We start from the raw sequence: 24648 nt of genomic DNA, 5'->3' as shown, positions 1-24648 counted from the left end.
AAAAAGTTTATATTGTTGTTACCCTGTGGTGTCTAATAGATGTCTATCATCTCTACTTAGTGTAGTGTTAAGTCTTCTCTTTTATTGTCAATTTTCTGCCTCATTGTAACTTTCATTATGAAAAATGGTGAATTAAAGTCACCAATAATTATAATTGAATTGTCACTTTACTACTTCAATGCTGTCAGCTTTGATTATATTTTAGAGTCATGTCACTGGAGGGGAGGGGTATATCCTTAGCATGTCTCCACTGTACTGACTACTTTTTCATTATAAAATGTTCTTCTCTTTTCTAGGGATAAATGTTCTCTAACAGTCTATTTTGTCTGCTACTAGTATAACCACTTCTAGCCTTTTTTGGTTAATGTTCTCATTCTTCTATTTCCAACCTATTTGTCTAAAGTGTATCTCTTATAGATAATAGATGGTAAGTTCAAGATTTTTAAACAGTCCCAATCTGTGCCTTTTTATTGATGCATTTAATCCATTTACATTTAATATAATTAAAAATAAAGTAAGATATCCATCTTGTTCCAGCAGCTTTGTTGCCATTTGCTGTGTTTTTTTTTTCTTTTTTGTTCCTATATTCCTCAATCACAAGGAACCTGTTTTGTGTTAAAGATTTTTAACAAACCATTTTAATTCATCATTTTCTTTTACTAGAGGATTTTGACTTCCTGCCTTAGTCTCTGCTCTGAGGATTCCAAGTTATATCTTAATTTAAAACAGTCTTTTATTAGACTAGATTTCAACTTAATTTGTCACAGTTCCATTCCTTCTTTCTTCCTTTGTTCTATTTTGACACAAGTTACATCTTTACACATATTAAGCTCAACAACATAGTTTTATAATTATTACTTCATGTACTTATCTATTATACAGAAGGAGAGAATTAAAACCAAAAATATATTTATATTGACTTCTATTTACCAATGAAATCATCTTACAAGTGCTCTTCCTTTGTGTAGATTTCGGTTACTGTCTGAAGTCCTTTCATGTCAGCCTTAAGGACTCTTTACATTTCTTGAAGCACCTTCTACAGGGGACAAATTCCAGAAGTTTCTGTTCATCTAGGAATCTAAATGTGTCCTCCGTTTATAAAGAACAATTTCAATGAATATAGAATTCTCAATGGACATAGAATTGAGATTTTTTCTTTTCAGAACTTAGGTGCAATATCTCACTTCTTTAACCTTCCATAACTTCTGATGAACAGTTAAAAATATATTGAAAACTCCTCTTATATATTACTTTTTCCCCACTGACTTTTCATTATCTTCTTGTCTATTTTTATTTTTTCCCTATATTGTTGTCCTGGGTGGGGGTACATTGTCACATTTACAAATGTTCTTACAATGTGTCAACTATATCATACTTAAACTTGCCCCTCCACTGCCCTCCTTCATCCTTCCTCCTCTAATTCCTGGAACAGTTTCAACAGGTATCATTTTTGCATTTACATACATGTGTACACATTATTTGCCTTGTATATGAGAGTAGGACTACATAGCTATTTGTGTGTTTTATAAAAACATCCTACTTGGAGTTCATCAAGATCCTTAAATAGTTTCTCATTAACTTGGAGGAATTTTTGGCCATTAATTTTTAAAATATTTTTCTGTCTCTATTCTTTCTGAAGCCTTGTTATGTCAATGTTGGTATGCTTGATGGTCACCCACAAGTCTCAAAGGTTCTGGTTTTCTTACTTTCTGTTTCTCAAACTTGATAATTTCACCTGAAGTTCAAATTATCTGAGTCTTTGTTCTGCTTGCTAAAATCTGCTATTGAGTTCTGTATTTGCTTGCCAGAGCTGCTCTTACAAAGTATCACTAACTTAGTGGTTTAAACAATAGAAATTTGTTGTCTCACAATTGAAAAAACTAGAAGTCTGAGATTACAATTCTGATAGACTAGCTGGTTTCTTCTGAGGGCTGTTCAGGACAAATAAAGAGTTTGAGCTTTTCTAAATATTTACCAGACATGGAAAATAGTAACAAATTTGAAGAGATGGGTTTTTTGCAGGGAGGAGAGGTTCAATTCCATCCAGTGACTTTATAGAAAAGTGTTACAGATGATTAATTAGTAAATAAACTTAGAAATTTTCTATATTGGTTTTCTAAGATTCTATTCACAGTATAGCCATGGAATATATACACTGGGATCAATAAAGTTAAAATTACATATCAAGTCCATCATGATTTTCTAGTAGGAAGACTTTGAAGGTATTTACAACATTATCTTCAGTTTCCTAATTTATGGAGGCTCATGTCTCAGTTCTGTTTTCAGCATTAATAAAACGATACATGCACTCAATATACAAAATTAATGCTATTTTATTTTCAAAACAGTATTAAGTCATTTAACACCTCTTTTATTTTAGATTCTGTCATAAAGCATCATTGTTTTATTTTTCTTTAACAACATAAAGATATCAACTTGAAATGTATAATGGGTATTCTAACAAGGTTCAACTTAGATATGTGTTTTTCAGATAGTTTTATAACTGTACACTTGACTAAACCTCTGCAAGTCTCAGTTCACTAATCTAAAAAATGGAAGGGGTACTCAAGAGGAGTTCAAACTGTTTATGAGCTGAGAATCTTTGTCATGGTTCTCTTGGTTTCATATCAGAGAAAACCACATCATTCTAGCTTAAACAAACAAAATACATCTTATTGAAACTATATGATGATGTAGCATGAAATAAAACAGAATGTTGAAAAGTAGGACTTAGGGTAGAAACCATTCAGTTCTGAAACCTTAGGGGCAGAAAGCTATCTTTATTGTTCCACTATGATCATGACTCCTCATTCTGAATCTCTTTAACTCTCAATTCTATCCCCCTTGAAAAATAACTATTTGCTCAGTGGGATCTCCATCAGTTCCAAAGAATATTAATAGAGAGATTACTATTATGATAGCACAAACATAAGTATCAGTAGGGTATGATTTCCAGAGAACAGTTATGAGCTGAACAAAGAGCCCTAGAAAATTATCTACTGTAGGCCATACCTTGAATATCCAAAACAGGCACTTTTTTCTGCTCAATTCTAAACCTAACTACAATTCAGAGTACAATTCAGCTCTACCTATGAAAACAATTTATATCAATTATGTGAAAACACAAATTCACAATCTCCTCTCCAGGAGAATGTCATTTATTTACTGCCTCCAAAGACAGATCATTGGAGAATGTTTCTTGGAGTCCATAATTTCCAGGTCATATTCATTTTCTCATAGTTTTATTGCCAGCTGCTCCACTATTTTGTAACTTAGGCACTAAACGATTTATTAACAAAGGACAAAAAACACATGCTATTTGTTTTTGAAGAAAGTCTCTGTTCCATTGTATCATTTTAATTATTTTTCCAGGTAATAAAGAAATACAATGTTAACCACACCCAGCTTCCATAAGAGTTTTTGTAAGGCTTGACTTTTGAAGTTTTCATAAAATTCTGAAAACTGTGTATTAAGTTATGTTCTAATTTATCTTACCAACTTTAAAAAGATAGAACAAACAGGATAGTTTGGGGATTTACAAATACTAGCACACTAAGGAATAAACCATACCTTGAACTGTTTCCCTAACTTTCCTCATCTCTACCCAGTGCATGGAATATTTAAAGGATAAGGAAAATAGGTAAAGAAAAAATAAAGAATAATTGATAAGAAACCAAGAAGTGATAGTTGAAAGACTATTATCTGAAGAAAATCAATTATTAACTTTTTATTACAGCAAACAATCCCAATACCAATTTCTCATAGTAAGTTTCTTTGATTTTTCTTAAGTTATAGTTAAATTTTCTTTGTCATAAAGATTTTATTCTTAACATTTCTTCATGATTAACATAAAACAATGTCAAACATATTCTGCTATCCTCTATATTATTCATATTTAAATGCATTTTGCAATTGAAGCAATAATGAACCACCCAATATTCCTTCCTAATCATTTTCAATCTTCTTCACTGTTGAAACACAAAAATCTTAAAAGCAAAGACAGACATTTTAGAAGCAGACAGATAGATAATAAAGTCACAGTACTAAATTCAGATGAACAATATTTAGAATAAAAACTGACTTCTTAATTCTCATTACAAACAACAGAAATAAAAAAAAATAGGATGCTAATTTTAATGTGCCTAAAAACTATCAAATTAGATTTCTATAGACAGCAAAATTTTTTAAAAATGAAAATCAAAAAAAAAGCAAAATTTCTCACAGAAGTTCCATGATACTAAAGGAACTTCTTCAGACTAAAGGTAGAATAGATGGATGTCTATATCTTCATGAAGGAAAGTAGAGCACCAAGCAGCAATATACTGATAAATGTAAAAGAATATTTCAAAGTTTTGTTAAAAGACTATTACTAAATAAAGCAAAAATAACAATAAGTGATAAGGCTTATAAAATGTGAAATTAAATATTTTAAAGCACAAACAATTAGAAAAGAGTAAACAAATAGAATTGTACAGTTGTAAAATGTTCATGGCAGATGTTAATAAATGGAAGAGACATATTGTAAATCTCCAAAGAAGCCACCAAAAGTGGGGATGGGGAATACCTAAAATTGAAATAAAGAAAAATCAGGAGATTCCAAGATGGCAGATAGAGGGAGGAAGCAGAAAGTGTGCCTCCTATAGTGAAATCTTGGAGAGATGCTGGAGACACATCTTGCAGGCAAAACCACTGAGAAGAGGCAAAACTTTGACCCCTCCACACCTCCAGCCAGTGCAGAGCATCTCCACTTCATGTTAAATGGAGAAACCAGGAGGGCCACCAGGCTGCCAGTCTCCCGGGCCCAGACGGCTTGGGAAGATGCGGACAAGGTGAGCTTAGCAGTACTCTGGTACTCCCACAGACAACCCTGGGCCAGAGCAGCATAGCCCCCTGGACAGACTGACCTCCACCTGGGGGAAAAAGAGAAACTGAGTAATAAGCAATAAGAGCAATAAAGACACGCAGGAAAGAGGGTGGGGCACACTGAGCACTGAAGACTGGGGGAAGGGAATCCTTCCCGGAACTTGTAAATAAACAAGCCTGGGGGGCCGGAGAGGCTCCGGCAGGAGCGGGGGCACGCACCCAGCAACCAGGAGTGGGAAAGCTTGTGAGAGTGGCAAAGGGAGGAAAAGTCCACAGGAGAGGAGGGAAGACCCACTTCCCATGTGAGCTGTAAAAAAACATGGTGACTGGCAGGAGCAGCAGCACCACCCAGTAATCAGGAGCAGAAAAGCTTGTAAAACTGGCAGTGGGAGGAAAACTGCACAGGAGAGGGGGGAAGACCCACTTGCCACCTGAGCTGTAAATAAACATGCAGGCCTGAGAAAGTGGGTGAAGTGTCACCTCACCCAGTGTGCTTGGAAAGGGGAAAGCTTGTAGCAGAGGCTCCCACACAGGAGAACTCTGAGTAAACAAAGCCTGCAGGGCCAAGTGAGTGCTAAGCTCACCCCTGAGATCTGCATAAATAAAGCCTCCAGCAACAGCAGGCTGACAGCAGTGGCCAGGCAAGCCACAGCTGCAGATACCATTTTCAGAACTGTTTCCAGACTCGTTTTTTTTTTTCTCTCTCCCTACCTTTGATGAGAAAACAAGCAAACTACACCTGCATGCTGAAAAACTTACTGAAACTGTATTGCATTTGAACTTGGGACACTTTGTGGGGTTTTTTTTGTTTTTTTTTTGTGTGCAGTTTTTTTCTACTTTATGCATTCCCTTTGATGAGACATCTACAGAACAACATCTGAGGCACCATCTCCAGGATTGGAGATTGAGAAGGACACCAAAATTATTAAGGCTGAAACTTCATTGCATTTGAACTTGGAGGTTTTTTTTTTCTATTTTTCATTTTGTTTTATTTTATTTATATATATTTTACTTTCATTTACTTATTTTTTATTTTTATTATTATCATTATTCTTTTTTTTTATTTTCAATCCTCTGTCTAATGTCTGTTCACCTTACTGTTGATTAGTACACTAACGCCCCCTATTATACCTTTGAGACTTTCTTGTTTGATTCCTTGTTTTGTTTTTTCCTACTTGTCTGTTTGTTTTTTCCTTTTCTTTAACTTCTTGCTTTCCATCACCTCTCACCCTTCCATTCTAAATATTACCATTATTATTACAAGCTAGAAAATACTTAATTGCACACAGTACAGGGACAGTAACAACATCAAGGACAATGACTGGAAGACAGAAAAAACAGGAAAACCAGTTTCCCCACAACAAAAAATTAGTACAGGAACCAGAGGGGAATGAAGAAAAGAGATACTCAGATCCAGATTCCAAAAAATGAAGATAAACTATGCCAAAGGACCCAATGAAGCCCACAAGAATAATTTAAAAGAAGATATACTACAGCTACTCAATGAGAATTTTATAGAGATGATACTGGATATGGTCAACCAAAATGTACAGGAGACACTCAAGAAATTCCAAGACAACAAAAATAGAGAATTTGAAAAAGAAAAGAAGAAATAAAGGAAACCATAGAAGTACTGTATAAACACCAAAGTGAAACAGAGAACATGATTAATAAACAGATAAATGAACTCAGAGCAAAAATAGACAACATTAAAGAAGAAACCACCCAGGATATGGAAAACGTCAAAAAAAAGAATGAAACAGAACTGCAAAACAAAACAGAAGGCCAATACAGCAGAATAGAACAAACAGAAGACAGAATCTCAGAACTTGAAGATGAAATGGTAATTAAAGGAAAAACTGAAGAACTAGTAATTAAACAACTCAAGACCTGTGAAAAGAAAATGCAAGAACTCACCGAATCCATCAAAAGACCGAACGTGAGAATCATGGGCATCAAAGAAGGAGAAGAGGTGCAAGCAAAGGGAATGCGTGATATATTCAACAAAGTAATAACAGAAAATTTCCCAAATCTAGAGAAAGATATTCCCATACAGATGCAAGAGGCCTCCAGAACACCAAACAGACCAGATCAAAATAGAACTACCCCATGACATATCATCATTAAAACAACAAGCTCAGAAACTAGGGAAAGAATATTGAAGGCTGTAAGAGAGAAAAAACAAATAACATACAAAGGTAAACCCATCAAAATCACAGCAGACTTCTCAATAGAAACATTAAAAGCAAGAAGAGTGTGGGGTGAGATCTTCCGGGCACTGAATGAAAATAACTTCAACCCCAGGATACTCTACCCAGCAAAACTATCATTCAAAATAGATGGAGCAATAAAAGTCTTCCATGATAAGGAGAAACTAAAACAATACGTGACCACAAAGCCACCACTACAAAAGATTCTTCAAGGGATTCTGCACACAGAAAGTGAAACCCAACTTAACCATGAAAAGACAGGCAGCACCAAACCACAGGAAAAGAAAGTAGAGAGTAATCTCAACTTAGGTACACACAATCAAACCTTCAAACAACTAAGACAACTAAGTGACAGGAATCACCACATACCTATCAGTCCTAACACTTAATGTTAACAGACTTAATACACCCATCAAAAGGCACTGCTTGACAAATGGATTAAAAAGGAAGATCCAACAATTTGTTGCTTACAGGAGACCCATCTCACTGACAGAAATAAGCATAGGCTTAGGATGAAAGGCTGGAAGATTTACGAAGCCAATGGCCCCCGAAAACAGGCAGGAGTAGCAATACTTATCTCTGACAAAGTAGATGTCAAACCCACATTGATCAAACAAGATAAAGAAGGACATTCCATACTAATAAAAGGGGAAATAGATCAAAAGGAAATAATAATCATCAATCTGTATGCACCCAATGTCAACACACCCAATTTCATCAAACATACCCTGAAAGACCTAAAACCATATATTAATGCCAAACAGTGGTTGTGGGAGACTTTAACACCCCATTATCATCAATAGATAGGTCATCTAAACAAAAAATCAGTAAAGATATCCAAGATCTAAAATATACAATACATCAAATGGACCTATTTGATGTCTACAGAACATTTCATCCAACTTCTACACAATATACATTCTTCCCAGCAGCCCATGGAACCTTCTCCAAAATAGATCATATCCTAGGGCACAAAGCAAGCCTCAGCAAATATAAGAAAATAGAAATTATACCATGCATACTATCTGATCACAATGCAGTAAAACTAGAACTCAACAACAAAAGTAAAGACAAAAAACATGCAAACAGCTGGAAACTAAATAACTCACTACTTAATGAACAATGGATCATTGATGAAATAAAAGAGGAATTTAAAAAGTTCCTGGAAGTCAATGAAAATGAAAACACAACCTACTGGAACCTATGGGACACAGCAAAGGCAGTCCTGAAAGAAAAGTTTATAGCCATGAGTGCATATATTAAAAAGACTGAAAGATCCCAAATCAATGACCTAATGAAACTTCTCAAACTCCTAGAAAAACAAGAACAAACAAATCCCAAAACAAATAGATGGAGAGAAATAATAAAAATAAGAGCTGCAATCAATGAAATAGAAACCAAAAAAACCATACAAAGAATTAATGAAACAAAAAGTTGGTTCTTTGAAAATATAAACAAGGTCAATAGACCCCTGGCAAACCTGACTAAAATGAGGAGAGAAAAAAATCCAAATTAGTAGAATCAGGAATGCAAAAGGGGAGATAACAAAAAACACCATGGAAGTCCAGGAAATCATCAGAGAGTACTTTGAGAACCTATATTCAAATAAATTTGAAAATTTTAAAGAAATGGACAGATTTCTAGATACATATGATCATCCAAAACTGAACCAAGAAGAAATTAAACACCTGAATAGATGTATAACACAAAATGAAATTGAAGCAGCAATCAAGGGTCTCCCCAAAAAGAAAAGTACAGGACCTGATGAATTCTCTGCTGAATTCTATCAGACCATTAAAGAAGAACTGATACCAACCCTCCTTAAACTGTTCCACAAAATAGAAAGGGAAGGAAAACTGCCAAACACCTTTTATGAAGCCAGTATTACTCTTATCCCAAAACCAGGCAAAGATACCTCCAAAAAGGAGAACTATAGGCCAATCTCCTTAGTGAACATTGATGCAAAAATCCTCAACAAAATAATGGAAAACCGAATTCAACAACACATCAAAAAGATTATTCACCATAACCAAGCAGGCTTCATCCCAGGAATGCAGGGGTGGTTCAACATATGAAAATCAATAAATGTAACAAAACACATTAACAGAAGCAAAGACAAAAACCACTTGTTCATCTCAATAGATGCAGAAAAAGCCTTTGATAAGATCCAACACCATTTCATGATAAAAGCTCTAAGAAAACTAGGAATAGAAGGAAAGTACCTCAACATTATAAAAGCTATATATGACAAACTTACAGTCAGCATTATACTTAATGGAGAAAAACTGAAACCATTCCCTCTAAAATCAGGAACCAGACAAAGATGCCCACTATCTCCACTCCTATTTAACATAGTAATGGAATTCCTAGCCTGAGCAATTAGGCAAAAAGAAGGAATAAAACGAATACGAAATGGTAAAGAAACTGTCAAAATATCCCTATTTGCAGATGACATGATCCTATACCTTAAAGACCCAAAAAACTCTACTCAGAAGCTTCTAGACATCATCAATAGCTACAGCAAGGTAGCAGGATATAAAATCAGCATAGAAAAATCATTAGCATTTCTATAAACTAACAATGAGCAAACTGAAAACGAATGTATGAAAACAATTCCATTTACAATAGCCTCAAAAATAATAAAATACATAGGTGTAAACCTAACAAAAGATGTGAATGACCTCTACAAGGAAAACTATAAACTTCTGAAGAAAGAGATTGAGGAAGACTATAGAAAGTGAAGAGATCTCCCGTGCTCATGGATTGGTAGAATCAAAATAGTAAAAATGTCTATACTCCCAAAAGTAATCTACATGTTTAATCCAATTCCCATCAAAATTCCAATGACATTCATTAAAGAGATTGAAAAATCTACTGTGAAATTTATATGGAAACACAAGAGGCCACGAATAGTGAAGGCAATACTCAGTCAAAAGAACAATGCTGGAGGTATCACGATATCTGACTTCAAACTATATTACAAAGCAATAACGATAAAAACAGCGTGGTACTGGCACAAAAATAGACATGAAGACCAGTGAAACAGAATAGAGGACCCAGATAGGAAGCCACACAACTATAACCAACTTGTCTTTGACAAAGGAGCTAAAAATATACAATGGAGAAATAGCAGCCTCTTCAACAAAAACTGCTGGGAAAACTGGTTAGCAGTCTGCAAAAAACTGAAACTAGATCCATGTATATCACCCTATACCAAGATTAACTCAAAATGGATCAAGGATCTTAGTATCAGACCACAAACTCTAAAGTTGATACAGAAAAGAGTAGGAAATACTCTGGAGTTAGTAGGTATAGTTAAGAACTTTGTCAATGAAACCCCAGCAGCACAGCAACTAAGAAATAGCATAGATAAATGGGACCTCCTAAAACTAAAAAGCTTCTGTTCATCAAAAGAAATGGTCTCTAAACTGAAGAGAACACCCACAGAGTGGGAGAAAATATTTGCCATCTACACATCAGACAAAGGACTGATAACCAGAATATATAGGGAACTTAAAAAACTAAATTCTCCCAAAACTAATGAACGAATAAAGAAATGGGCATGTGAACTAAACAGAAATTTCTCAAAAGAAGAAATTCAAATGGCCAAAAAACACATGAAAAAATGCTCACCATCTCTAGCAATAAAGGAAATGCAAATTAAAATCACACTAAGATTCCACCTCACCCATGTTAGAATAGCCATCATTCGCAACACCATGAACAACAGGTGTTGGCGAGGATGTGGGGGAAAAAGGAACCCTCTTACAGTGTTGGTGGGAATGAAAACTAGTACAACCACTCTGGAAAAAAATTTGGAGACTACTTAAAAAGGTAGACATTGATCCACTATATAATCCAGCAATACCACTCTTGGGGATATACCCAAAAAATGTGACACAGGTTACTCCAGAGGCACCTGCACACCCATGTTTATTGCAGCACTATTCACAATAGCCAAGTTATGGAAACAGCCAAGATGCCCCACTACTGACGAATGGATTAAGAAAATGTGGTATCTATACACAATGGAATTTTATGCAGCTATGAAGAAGAACAAAATGTTATCATTTGACGGTAAATGGATGGAATTGGAGAACATCATTCTGAGTGAGGTTAGCCTGGCCCAAAAGACCAAAAATCGTATGTTCTCCTTCATATGTGGACATTAGATCAAGGGCAAACACAACAATGGGATTGGACTTTGAGCACATGATAAAAGCGAGAGCACACAAGGGAGATATGAGGATAGGTAAGACACCTAAAAAAGTAGCTAGCATTTGTTGCCCTTAACGCAGAGAAACTAAAGCAGATACCTTAAAAGCAACTGAGGCCAATAGGAAAAGGGGAACAGGAACTAGAGAAAAGGTGAGATCAAAAAGAATTAGCCTAGAAGGTAACACCCACGCACAGGAAACAATGTGAGTCAATACCCTGTATTGCCATCCTTATCTCAACCAGCAAAAACCCTTGTTCCTTCCTATTATTGCTTATACTCTGTCTACAACAAAATTAGAAATAAGGGCAAAATAGTTTCTGCTGGGTATTGAAGGGGTGGGGGGGAGAGGAAAGGGGCAGAGTGGGTGGTAAGGGAGGGGGTGGGGGCAGGGGGGAGAAATGACCCAAGCCTTGTATGCACATATGAATAATAAAACAATAAAAAAAAAAGAAAAAGCAAATACTGGGAAATTCTTGTTTAATCTGTAAGAAATCAAGAAAGGAAGCTGGGCTTCATGGTACATGTCTATAATCCCAGCACTCAGGAAGTTGAGCCGGGAGGATTTGCAGCTCAAGGCTAGTCTGGGAAACAGTGCGGCCCTGTCACAAATGAAATAAATAAGTAAGAGGTAAGAACAATGGGGGAAAACTCAGGTGAGACAAATAGAAAACAAATACCATAATGGTAGACTTAAGTCCAACCATGGAACTCTTTAAATAGAGAATTGATTCCCGGTTCAAATTTTTATCAGTGCAGTGGTTTCTCCTATGATATCCGTTATAAGCATCCATTGCTTTTCCACTCACAGTTCCACTGAGTATTTCATTTTATGAGCATATTAGCAATTGTATGCTTCTTCTGCCAAGATCCTTTGCTCTCACTGTTGCTTTTTTCATAGAAAGATTCACTGATACAATGCCAAGAAATACCCCTTGGCCACGTGTATAGCTAGTCACATTCTGATTCTTAAACTTGAGATGCTAGAAATGTAAGATTTGGATACTTTAGCTCTAAGTATAGGGCAACTTTATTTTGACCATTGAAAGTTTCTACAAATCAGTTTTGCAGCAGAGTTCATTTTCAAATTACAAATTTTCTCCCTAAGAAAGAAGAATGAAGAATAGATGCTGCTTACATCTGTAGGAGAAACAGTAGCTAAGAATTCTCTTTTGAGAGACAAGCAAAGGTGGAAACAATTTAAGTAAAGATATACATCATTTTAAATTGATATGTTACTATATTTATAGAAAGTACTAATAAGATTTTATTATATTCAGTATAAGCCCAATTATCCTATGAAAATAACTATTAATCAAATGCCAAATAGAAGATAAACAAGTTCTCTTTCCTAGCTTAATGTACAATAGTCTAAAAGCACATTAACTTTTCCTACCTTTTAGAACTTGCTTGATCAAATTGTACTGTATGTGATCTAGAAATAAAGATCCACTGAGATTTTGAAGGGAAGGCGTCTGAACAGTTCATGCTAAACAGTAGGCAATTACATATTTTTAAATGCTAATATGCCAACTTGATTAAATTTTAATTAATTATTTTCATAAAACCAAATAACTCTTTAAGGAGAGGGTCATCAATGTTCTTATAAAACTAATGAGTGAGAGTAACAACCAATAATAGGTCCAGCACTTGATGACTACTTCCTTTTTCACTATAAAACAGGATTTGAAATAATTGAAATGTCAGGGTTTACAAGCAGGGAAGGAGCAAAACAGGTACAGTTTAATAGGAGAACTTTTTTCCATGATTAGCAAAAAAAAAAAAGCAACACATTTTATGTGTAATATTTAGATTCATTATGATAGCTTAAAAATAAATGAATGAGAGTAATTTGTAAAACTTCAAATTCCATTCCTTGAAAAACACTTATTGTGGGCACATGAATTATTGGAACTTGCTACATCCCCAAAGTTATTCTATCCTCCCATTCTAACAAGGTAAGTAAAAATAATTAACTAATAAGCTGACCCTTATTAATACCAGCTAAACTTTTTTTTAAAAAGTTTTAAGCTGGGCACGGTGGTTCATGCCTATAATCCCAGCACTGAGCAGGGTAAGGCAGGATGATCTGGAGTTCAAGGCCAGTCTGGGCTACACAGTAAGACCCTGTCTCAAAAATTTAAAAAAAAAGAGAAAGATTGGATCAGGATACTGCTCTGAAACAGACCCAAATTGCCTATTGTAGCCAGAAGAGGTAGAAGTGAGATTGTTTTTATGCTCTGAAATAGCACAGGTTCAGATTTGTCTTGGCCACCCATAAAATTAGAAAGAAAAGGGAAAAGTGGGAAAGAATCAAGTGCTTCATGTACATACTCACTTTATCTCCACAATAGCCATGTAAATTTAATATTAGTATCATAATGCTAGAAAATAGCATGGCTCATTGAAGCAATAAAATAACTTGAAAGTGACAAGTTAGATAGATGGCAAAGGTAATACTAGAACTGAAAGCAGGAGAGTATGACCGAACACTGCTTCCCAGGACTTGGTGCCACATTGCCTCCAAGATGGCAGTAAATCCACTTGAAGAGGCCAACTCTGCGATGAATCTGTAAAATCAAAGTATGGTTTATGATAAATAAACCATACTTTGTCGATCTCGCCACCAACATTCTAAGTTTCCATGTATTTTTCTAAAGAAAAACTCAGCTAAGTAGAATTATTCCAGTGACACACATTTTTCATAGTAAGACAAAAGTAACCATGTACAAGCATAGACAATTCAGTTTCATCTTGAGTGTCTGATGCCAATATAACTTTTGTAGTCTAATAAAGAACAATGTGCTGATAGACTGACTCTCTGAGGTGATTTTAGGTAAAGTTTGAAAAGATTAAGCACCTATTCAATATTACATACATACTAAACGACAGAACCTATAAAATATTAGCTTCCAAAGTCTATTCTTGCCACTCTGTTACACTCCCTCATTCACTACAGCAAAACCTTTAGAAATCAATTCATAAGCCAGAACTGCTAAAGGTAAATAAATCTGTTTAGTTTTAAGTAATCTTTGAATTTTCCTGATGTAATAATGGCTCATACTTTATCATGATGAAAAAGTTGGTATTGTTTTGTTTTAACCATCCTCCTAGGTGGGGACCACAGGTTGACAACTCACAGAACACCTTCAAAAATTAAAAATTTGAGATTCAGAGAAGTAGTTGAGGGAGAAATTTTAACCCAAGAGGCAGCCTATTTGCATTCAAGGCCATTTGGTAGGAATGATTATTTCCAATGTTTACTGATGAAGTAGTCTGTCAAGTAGAAGAATGTGAGTTTTCTAGCACCTGGCTGTTCTCTGGCTTTCAGCTGTTTGGAACTCCTCTTCAACTGTGAGCAGAGAAATAAATCTTGAATATAAATCAATCTATGTAGTCTTCTGAACAATTTTTTGGCTTTGGATTCTCACATAGCATTAGGGAAACTGGAGCAATTTCATAACTTCATTCCTGTTCAAATAATTTATACTTTAACTGATTTAGATTTTTTTGCATCAGTTCAATTCACTGCAGTCCAAAAACCAAAGACAAGAGCATTAAGTCCATCTTTTCCCATGAACCAAGGTTGATGAGACAGATGGGGAGTTTAAAATCACAAATTCACCCTGCCATACCATTAACACAGATGGTATAGAATCAACCTATATTTGATTAGTTTTTTTCCTGATCTATTTTTAAATGCCTCGAAGGTCTATAGTCTGTGTAAAACAAAGAAGTAGGTAAGTAAAGAAGCTGTTCATATATTAAAGTTTAAAGCCATCTCATTTTTTCTAAGGTGATGGTTTTGCAATGCTTATACTATTATAATGATGTGATTAATTTAAATGAAAATCAGGTATATAGCAATAAATGGAAGAACTAGCTACATATGCTATTTTTTGCCCTTTTGTTCATTAGAAAATTTTGTGCTAAATTTGTCCATGCCCATTTCTCTATATAAAGGTAACATTAATATAGTCTATTACTCTATAATGAGGCACATTGTGTTCATGAGTAGAACTATATTTTTTGCTTATGCTAATCCCAACAAAAGTAATTTGATGTTTTCTAATTCTCACTGTTACATTTGTGAAAAAAGCAATAATTTATTCATCCATGAATATGTATGAATAAAATTACTTTTCCTCTGAAAAACAGGAATAGCTAAACTATTGTTTGTTGCAAAGTCTTTTGTCACGTCTTTTTATTTTCTTACAGAAACATCTGTTGTTAGATGACAACTCAATTGCTTGTGAACTACTTGAGAAAAAGGCCATGAAAATATTTTAAATGAATTCATACTTTCATATCCTAAAATGAAGGGATAAATGATCATAATAGTGCTAAAGAGATTATTTTACTTGTTCCTCTTCTACTTCTGCGTACTGGGGGATATTGTTGGGCAAGGTAGTCACTAAATAAAAGGAGGTTGACAAGGATTAACATGAGTCAAGTCACAACCCTAAGGGGCATTTTTTATGTAGCAACTCACAGGAGAATTCAGAATTTCAGATTCTGAACATATACCTAATGACCATCTTTGTTATGATAGAGGACATCCTCTCACTTTGTCCCTTAGTAACTGGTTGCATCTGCTTGTGAAATGGTGGTCAATGTAAGGGGAAGGGAGAAGTTAGCTAAATTGCAGAAGCACCTCTCTGCCAAATCTAATAAGACCTGGTAAGTTCAAGCAAAGGTCAGCGATGTTTAGCATCATATAATGGAGGGTTGGAGGTGTGGCTCAAGTTGTTGAACACCTGCCTAGCAAGTGTGAGGCTCTGAGTTCAAACCTCAGTACTGCCAAAAAAAAAAAAAGCCCAAAAAACCTTCAGTCATGTAATGAAATGAAAGAAACATGGACACTGCTTTGCTTCCAAAAGTTCATTTGGAATGCAAAGAGAATTTTCCACAGACTTCTTTTGACACATTTATAAAAAAAAAAAAAAAAAAGCTTATTCAGTCCATAAATAACCTGAAATAGATTGTGCAGACAAAAGTTCTAGAAACTCAACCTATCAGAAGAGCATTTTTTTTTAAACACAGAAGTAAGATTGTCTTCCCCCAAGTCTCACAATGACTCTCATGGCCTTAGGTGAAGACTCCTTCAGGACAATAGCAAGGATGGTTTCCTGAGAGAGGAAAAGGGTGAGAAGTTAAATAAACACCAGGAAAGTTGCTTGTGCTAGATAGCTTCTTAACATGTCCTCTCTTTCCTCTTAACTTTCCAGAAATAGCCTTATCTTCATCCCTTTCTATGCACAGTTGTAGTATATAAAGCCATAGCAAAAAGGATCAGAGAATTGCCTTGTGGGCCAGATTTTCTATGATTTTTTTTTACCGTTGCTTAATATTTGTAAACACTGGGCCAGATTTCTTAATCCCTCTATTCCTTTAGTTTCTGCACCTATAAAACCAGAACAATAACATACCCATGTCATCAAATTATAGAAATGATGGAGGGAACACTTATAAGCCAAACATTGTTTTAGGCATTTTACCATTATCACCCATCAAGTTATCATCTTTGCATCTCACCATTTTTATCAATGGCAAAAACAAATGGTAATCTCTGGTTTTTGTTAAGATATGTAGATAAGAACAAGGTCATACATGGATTAACATGGATTATTAGTGGTTGAGTTTTCACTGTACTCTTAAAGACCTAGAAAGTGAGACTTGGACAAGAGAATTGGCAAGTTTGCTACAATAAAGCAGGACTGAATTGATCCTGGACTCATGATAAAGAGAGTAGATAGGATGGGGCCAGGGATCATTACAGGAAAAAGACACCCAATGAAAGGTACAAAAAAGAAATAAATGAAGATTATGACTTTCCCTCCTCTTATTCCTCACCATCACCCATAATACCAGAGCACATTGTCTTTGAACCAGTCCTAGAATGAGATGAGAAATAGTGACAGCAGGTAGTGGGATTCAATACAAGTAAAGTCATGGGGAGTAGAGTTATAAAGTATTATGTTTTTAAGGAAAATGAGGGTAAAGAGGTAAAACAAAGAGAGAGATTTTCTTTTTTATCATTTTCATTAGCATATATTTGTTGTACAGGGTTTCACTGTGACATTTCCATATGTGCTTACAAGGTACTTTGTCTAGATTCATGCCCTCCATCATTCTCTTTCATCCCTCTCTCCCCTACTTAAAACAATTTCACAGGTTTCACTGCTCTATTTTCATACAAGTATATTAAGTACATCAACCATGTTCATCTTCCTTCACCTTCTCCTATTCACCCTCCTTGTCCCTTCTAGTACCAGCACCCTAACAGCACCTGTTTTATATTCCCGTCCTTCATTTTTTAACTGTATATTCATTGTTCAAAGAAGTTTCACCATGGTATTTCACTCATGAATATATTATACTTTCATCAAATTAACTCCATTTATTACTCTCACTTTTTCTCCCTTAACCCCTTTATTCAACAACCTTCAGTGTATCTGTGCCATCTTCCTACACACATAATACATATATATATATATACATATAAATGTTTGTATTTGTGCATATATGTTTACCTTTTGGATCTTTTCCTGAACTTGGCTTACTTCACTTAACATGATGATCTCCAGTTGCATTCATTTACCTACAAATGATATATTCTCATTCTTTCTTATGGCTAAATAATACTCCGTTGTGTACATGCCATATGTTCTTAATCATTCATCCATTGTAAGGCATCTAGGATGTTTCCATAGCTTGGCTATTGTGAAGAGTGGTGCAACAAACATGGGTGTACAAGTGTCTCTACTGCATCCCAACATATGTTCCTTCATATATATGCCCAGGAGTGGTATCACTGGATCATATGTAATTTCCATTTTTAGTTTTTGGAGGAAACTCTATACCAATTTCCATAGTGGTTGTACTACTTTACATTCCCATTCACAGTGTATAAATGTTCCCCTTTCCCCTACATCCTTGCCAATATTTGTTGTTGTTTGTGTTCTTGATGGTAGCCAGTCTGACTGAAATAAAGTAAAATTTCAATGTTGTTTTGATTTGCATTTCCTGTATTGCCAGTGATGTTGAGCATTTCTTCATGTATTTATTGGTCATTTGTACTTTTCTTGCTTCAAAATTGTTCATTTACTCACTTATTCATTGGGCTATTGACTGGGAGTTTAGTTTTTTTGTGATCCCTGTATATTCTGGTTATTAATCCCTTGTTATATTGATGTTCGTATACAGTGAGAGGCAGGATTCTAGTTTCAGTCTTCTATGTGTGGATTTCCAGTTTTCCCAGCACCATTTGTTGAACAGGCTCTCTTTTCTCCAGCATATATTTTGTCAAAAATTAAACGACATTTGCTGCAAGTGTTTATACTGGGTCTTCTATTTTGATCCATTGGTCTTTATGTATGTCTGTTTTTGTGCCAGTACCATGCTCTTTTTATTGTTATGGCTCTGTAGTACAGTTTGAGGTCAGTTATTGTGATACCTCCAGCTTTGATCTTTTTGCCAGGATTGCTTTGGCTGTTCAAAGTCTTTTGTGCTTCCATATAAACTTTAAGATTGATTTTTTTCCATCTCTGTAAAGAATATAATTTGAATTTTGATGGGGATTGCACAGAAAATATAGATTGCTTTTGGTAGTGTAGTCATTTTCATAATATTGATTCTGCCACTCCATAAGCCTGGGAGATCTGTCCATCTTCTGATGTCTTCTTTGATTTCTTTCATCAGTGGTGTATAGTTTTCATAGTAGAGATCTTTCACTTCAATAAATTTCTTTCTAGATATTTTATTTTTTGATGTTATTGTGAATTGAATGGTTTTCCTGATTTTTTTCAGTCTATTCTGTCAGCCTACAGATAAATTATTAATTTTTGTATGTTGATTTTGTATTCTGCTACTCTGCTGAACATGTTTATGATCTCTAAGTTTTCTTGGGAAAGTTTTTAGAGTATTTTATGTATAAAATCATATCATTTGCAAATGTAGATAATTTTACTTCTTCCTTCCCTATATGAATCTATTTTTATTTCTTTCTCCTGTCTTATTGCACTGATTAGGAATTCCAAAATTATATTTAATAAGAGTGGGGAAAGTGGAAAGTCTTTTCCCTTATTTTAGAGGAAATGGTTTCAATTTTACCCATTTACTATGATGTTAACTATAAGACTATCCTATATATCCTTTTTCATATATGGGTGCATTCCTTCTATTCCTAGTTTCTTCAGAACATTTATTTAAACAGAATGTTGAATTTTGTCAAAGCCTTTTTTCTGCATCAATTGAGATCATCATGTGATTTTTATCCTCAATTTTGTTTCTATGTAGTATTACATTTACTGATTTGTGTATGTTGAAATATCCTTGCATCCCTTGGATGAAACCAACTTGATTATGGTGTATGACCTTTTTAATATGTTGTTGTATTTGTTTTGCAAGTATTTTATGGGAAATGTTTGCATTTATGTTCATTAAAGAGACTGGTCTGTATTTTTCTTTTTTTTTTTGTGGTCTCTATCCATTTGGAGATGAGTATAATACCTACTTTTTTTTCTTTCTATCTGATAGTTTTAAGTTTAGCTTGTACTTGTTTTTCAAAATACTTAAGGTGCATCATTATGCTATTTATCTGTGATCTCTCTGCTTTTTAATATAAGTGCTCATAGTTATGAATTTTCCTCTAAGCACCATTTTTGCAATATCCCAAAGTTTTTGATAAGTTGTGCTTTTATTTTTATTAGCTTCTAGAAAATTTTTTATTTCCTCCATTATTTCTTCAATAAAAACACATTGTCACTTAACAATGTATATTTTAGTGTCCATGTGTTTGAATATTTTCTGTAGTTTCTTTTGCTGTTTAGATCTAGTTTTGTTCCATTATGGTCTCTCCTATTTTTAGTCTGAAATCTGTTTTATCAGATATGAGTATGGCCACTCCTGCCTGCTTTCAGGGTCCATTTGCTTGAAAGATCTTTTTCCACCCTTTTACTTTAAAGCAATGTTTGTCTTTGTCAGTGAGAAGTGTTTCTTGTGAGAAACAAATGATTGAGTCTTGTTTTTTAATCCAATATGCCATTCTATGTCTTTTGATTGCAGAATTGAGGCCATTCACATTCAGTTTTAATATTGAAAGGTGTGTATTATTTCCAGTCATTTTCTGTTTTTTTGTTTACTTTTTCCCTATTCCTTGTTTACTAATCTACTTGGTTAGTGGGATTTATTCTTTCTTCTACTTTCTTGGTTGTGTCTATCTTCTTCCATGTAAGAGCAACTTTTCAACGGGGAGGGAACTTGAAGAGTGATTATGGAAAGAACAAACAGGACAATCTGTGGCTTCCTGGTACTCAGGTAGACCTTTTACTCAGATAGTTGTACCTAAGTCTGGTATAATTTTGGAACTTATTCCCAAATTGATATCACAATATAAAGTTTGGGATAAGAGAGACTCTAAAAGTAAGTGTGAACTAGAATGGTCAAAGAAGTTTTCATGTAGTAATAGTATTTAATCTAAGTTTTACATTTTTAAATTATCCATGTGTGGAAAAAGACCCAAGAGCTAATAATTTCATTCTGTGTTTGGGAGGATTAGGAATTATAAAACCTGAATGGAAATCCTGAATATGGTGGTTATTGAAAAATGAAAAAAGTAGACTAGGTTGATATTGAAGAGACCATTGCACACCATGATAGAGTCCATAAGACTGATGAAATCTGAACAATATATTGAAGAGGCTACATCAGAAAGCAAGGAGATGCCTAAAACATATGTAATGAGGAAGCAAGCTGATATTAAAATACTAAGAGTAAAATGTAGAAGAGTCAACCCAACATGTCAGAAAGTTGTACAAATTAATAAGTCAGTTAGCTTCAATCTGAGGAGCACTTTTCAAATATGTTACAATCTTAGGATTTGGAGTTAGAGTGATCAAGGTTCAATTGAGGCTCAGGTTTCTCACTTGTCTTTTGGTCTTAGTCAAATTATTTAAACCTTTCTTAGAAGAGTTTATCTGTAAAATTCAGATGATAACATTTGTAGTTTCCCATTTTTGTATGAATTAGTACATATAAACATTTCACCAGTTTCATCATAGTAAATTGCTCAACAAATATTTGCTGCTGTCATTACTTCCATAAAATAATTACCTGTTTCATAGTCTTTCTCTTTTCTCTAGAATTCAGAATCCATAAGAGCAGGGACTTTGTCTTCTTTGTCCATTAATATATCCCTACCATCTATAATAATGCCAGGCACATAGCAGATGCTCAATAAATAATGTGCTGAGCAAATAATTGTTATTATTTTAACGGTGGGAATGAGAAGATAACAGATCTTTGATCAAAACAGAGAATCCAAAAAGGGAAAGTATTTTGGAGGTCATATGATGAAAACTGTTTAATCATTGATTCTGAATGATCACTAAAATATTACTTCAAGTAGACAACATCTTTTGACTTATACATGCTATACCTACTTATAAGAACCAATCATCAAACCTACCAATTTCATGTTTAAAATAAAGACCTATAGTGTAGTGAAGAATATTCTTACCTGCTCTCAGTACTCAAAAAGGAAACAGCCCCCTTTGTGAATGGGAGCAGTATTTGATAATAATAGGAAGATAGAGGTCAGGAATTTCAAGGAGGTTTTGATTCACAGCAGCTTGATATGCAACCAATCTGCTTTTGAATTTATGTGACCCTTTCTAATGCTTGCAACATACAGTAAACTCACTTCTTGTTTCAATATCATAGTGAGACTTTTTTATATACATAATTTTTTATTAGGATATATTCATTATACTTGGGGGGATTCATAGTGACAGTTCTGATTAGACTTATATTGTATATTTGTTACATTGCCCCCATCACCTCTCCCCCTCAAATCCCTCTCCATCCCACTTAAAACAATTGCGAGAGGTTTCATACTTCTGTTTCATATATCTAAAATTCTTTGTATGGTATGAAAATTAATTAGTTATCATTTCCTCTCCCACTCTTTACAAATTGTTTCATTTTACCCTTTTAATTAATGTTGGTTGACAATTAAGGCCAATAAATAGAATTTTTAAAAGCCAGCAGAAATTTACAACAACTGAATTGAAATAATGGGATAGAGTTGATAAGAGAGAACCTTTTCATAGAATGATAAAGTTGAATATAATATATGAGAAATGAGCAAATCAAAAAATATTTGAGCAGTGAGTATATTCGAAAAATATCAATAGATTTAAACAAGTAGGGAATAATTACATAAATATTAGAAAGTAAAATTTATTATATAATGAATAACATAAATAAATTGGGAGAGCCATTTATACAATGTTCTTTGTCAGAGAACAAACCTAAAATAGAATGATTTACTGAGAACAAATACTCACTCTGAGATTAAAGATACTACCTTGGTGTTCCTGGGTGAAATCACATTCATACTAATGTTGCATAATAATTAACAGATTTAATATTTAATTTCACAGCTTCAGAATCCCATAAACTTTACTGAAAGAATCAAGTTAAATTGGACATTTTGCAGGTTTAATATTTGTAAAATAAATTGATTCCTACCCCCAAAAAAGAAGTAAGATCTAACAGTTTGATAAATCACTGTCACTACTACAATAGGACAAAAACAGCAGATGTGGACATAGAGGCCCCAAGGAGACATAGGAAGTTGAAGATGAATGGTATCAAATGTTACCTTTAATGGAAAACAATTGGGACAAAATGCTCTAAGCATTTAGCCTTCTTTATTACAGCTTCTGTGAAATCCTTGACTTTCTTTCCTCTGCCACTTTGATACAGCTGTTCCAGATCTCTGGATCTCAGCCTTGGATGAACTACACAAAGTCAGCTTTCAAGATGTTTTAATTTATTTTTGTCAGCTCCCATACATTTAACAGTTCAGTGAGATAGGACAGAAAGCAGAGTCACTGAGCTGATGAGTACCGCACTGGGCTTTGTGAAGCCCCTACTTCATCACAGCTACCCTTATCTTCACCTGGAGGCTTCCTATCAGCAGCTGCAGGTTGTAGGGTAGGTTGTACATCCTGGTGGATTTCTTTGATTTAGGCTTTATAATTCTTTTATTTTGCTTTACTTTATCTTCTGTGGATTTGACACCATACTTTCTCCCAGAGCCAAGTATACTTAATTTAGTCATCATGAGGGAACTTTCTTGTTTGGAAGCTGACGGACTGTTATAAGAAAGTTCTAAATCCTTCATTTAAAAAATTCTAATATGTTTTAATCTGAACCTGTACCTGACCCCTCTATAAAATAACTTCTATACTTAATATATTATTTTAGGTATAAAACATAATATACTTAGAACACAATACTTAGAATATAATAAGCCCCAAATATTTTGAAGAAGTAGAAATACTCTATTTTTAAATGCCCCAAAATGAATGTTTAAACCATGAAAATGGAATATCTGTTTTTTTAAGACCCCGTAGTATGTTACCCAAATCTAATAAATCATATTCCTCTTGCTAATGAAACAATAAGGACTTGAGCTCTTCATTAAATGGGTTCTGGGCATGTGAGGGATATAGAAACATTTGGCATAATCTCTGCCTGCAAAAGTTTTCAGTTGAGTTAAATAAGACTTGCAATAAGATGATACTGTAAGATATTCTGTGAGGTTAAGTGCTAGGTAAGTTCTAGACAATAACACTAGAAACATCCCAGATGCCAACTAACTCAACCTCCTTGTTTTATGGAAGGTAGAAATTATCTCCATATGAACACAGAGACCTAGTCAAACCAATGTATCCTAACTCCAGGTTGGGGGCCCTTTATTCCAACTTCACTCTTGAACTGTCAAGTAATCACAGGTGCAAGGCTGGGGCACTGCACACTGGTTGGCAACTAGTCTGAGTCTGGAGAAACAAAACACATTCATACAAGTTAAAGATAGTGGATCTGTTCTGAACACAAATACATCAAGGGGCAACAGAAACCTAGGATGCTTTTTGAGTCAGTCCTCCAAGACTCAGGGAAGCTGCCTGGGGAAAAGTGCGTGCTCCTTTTGCACCATAGCTGAGGGATCTCAGGCAACAGGACATGCTGGGCTAAAGAATGTAAGGAGGGGAGGATCAGAATAGAGCCTCAGCTTTTCCAACTAGCTTTCCTTTCATCTCAGGATGTTACATTCTGAGCACGTTTGACAGCTACTCTGAGAACTACACTTGAGAAAAGGGTGAGTCCAAGGCCATCTGGAGAACTGTTCTGTCCAGGCAGGGATGAAAGCAGGTCATTGATCCATGACAGCTGAGGTGTCAAGCAAGTAGACCTGTGGTTGACTACAAGTGACAAGTTCTTCACTTGGAGTACTAGGAAAGGCAAGAGTGACAGTACAATAGGTCAGAATAGACACTAGGAAAGAAGAGG

The sequence above is a fragment of the Castor canadensis genome, chromosome 14, assembly GCF_047511655.1.
Source record: "Castor canadensis chromosome 14, mCasCan1.hap1v2, whole genome shotgun sequence".
Lineage (NCBI taxonomy): Eukaryota > Metazoa > Chordata > Mammalia > Rodentia > Castoridae > Castor > Castor canadensis.
Note: the sequence above shows the minus strand (reverse complement) of the source record.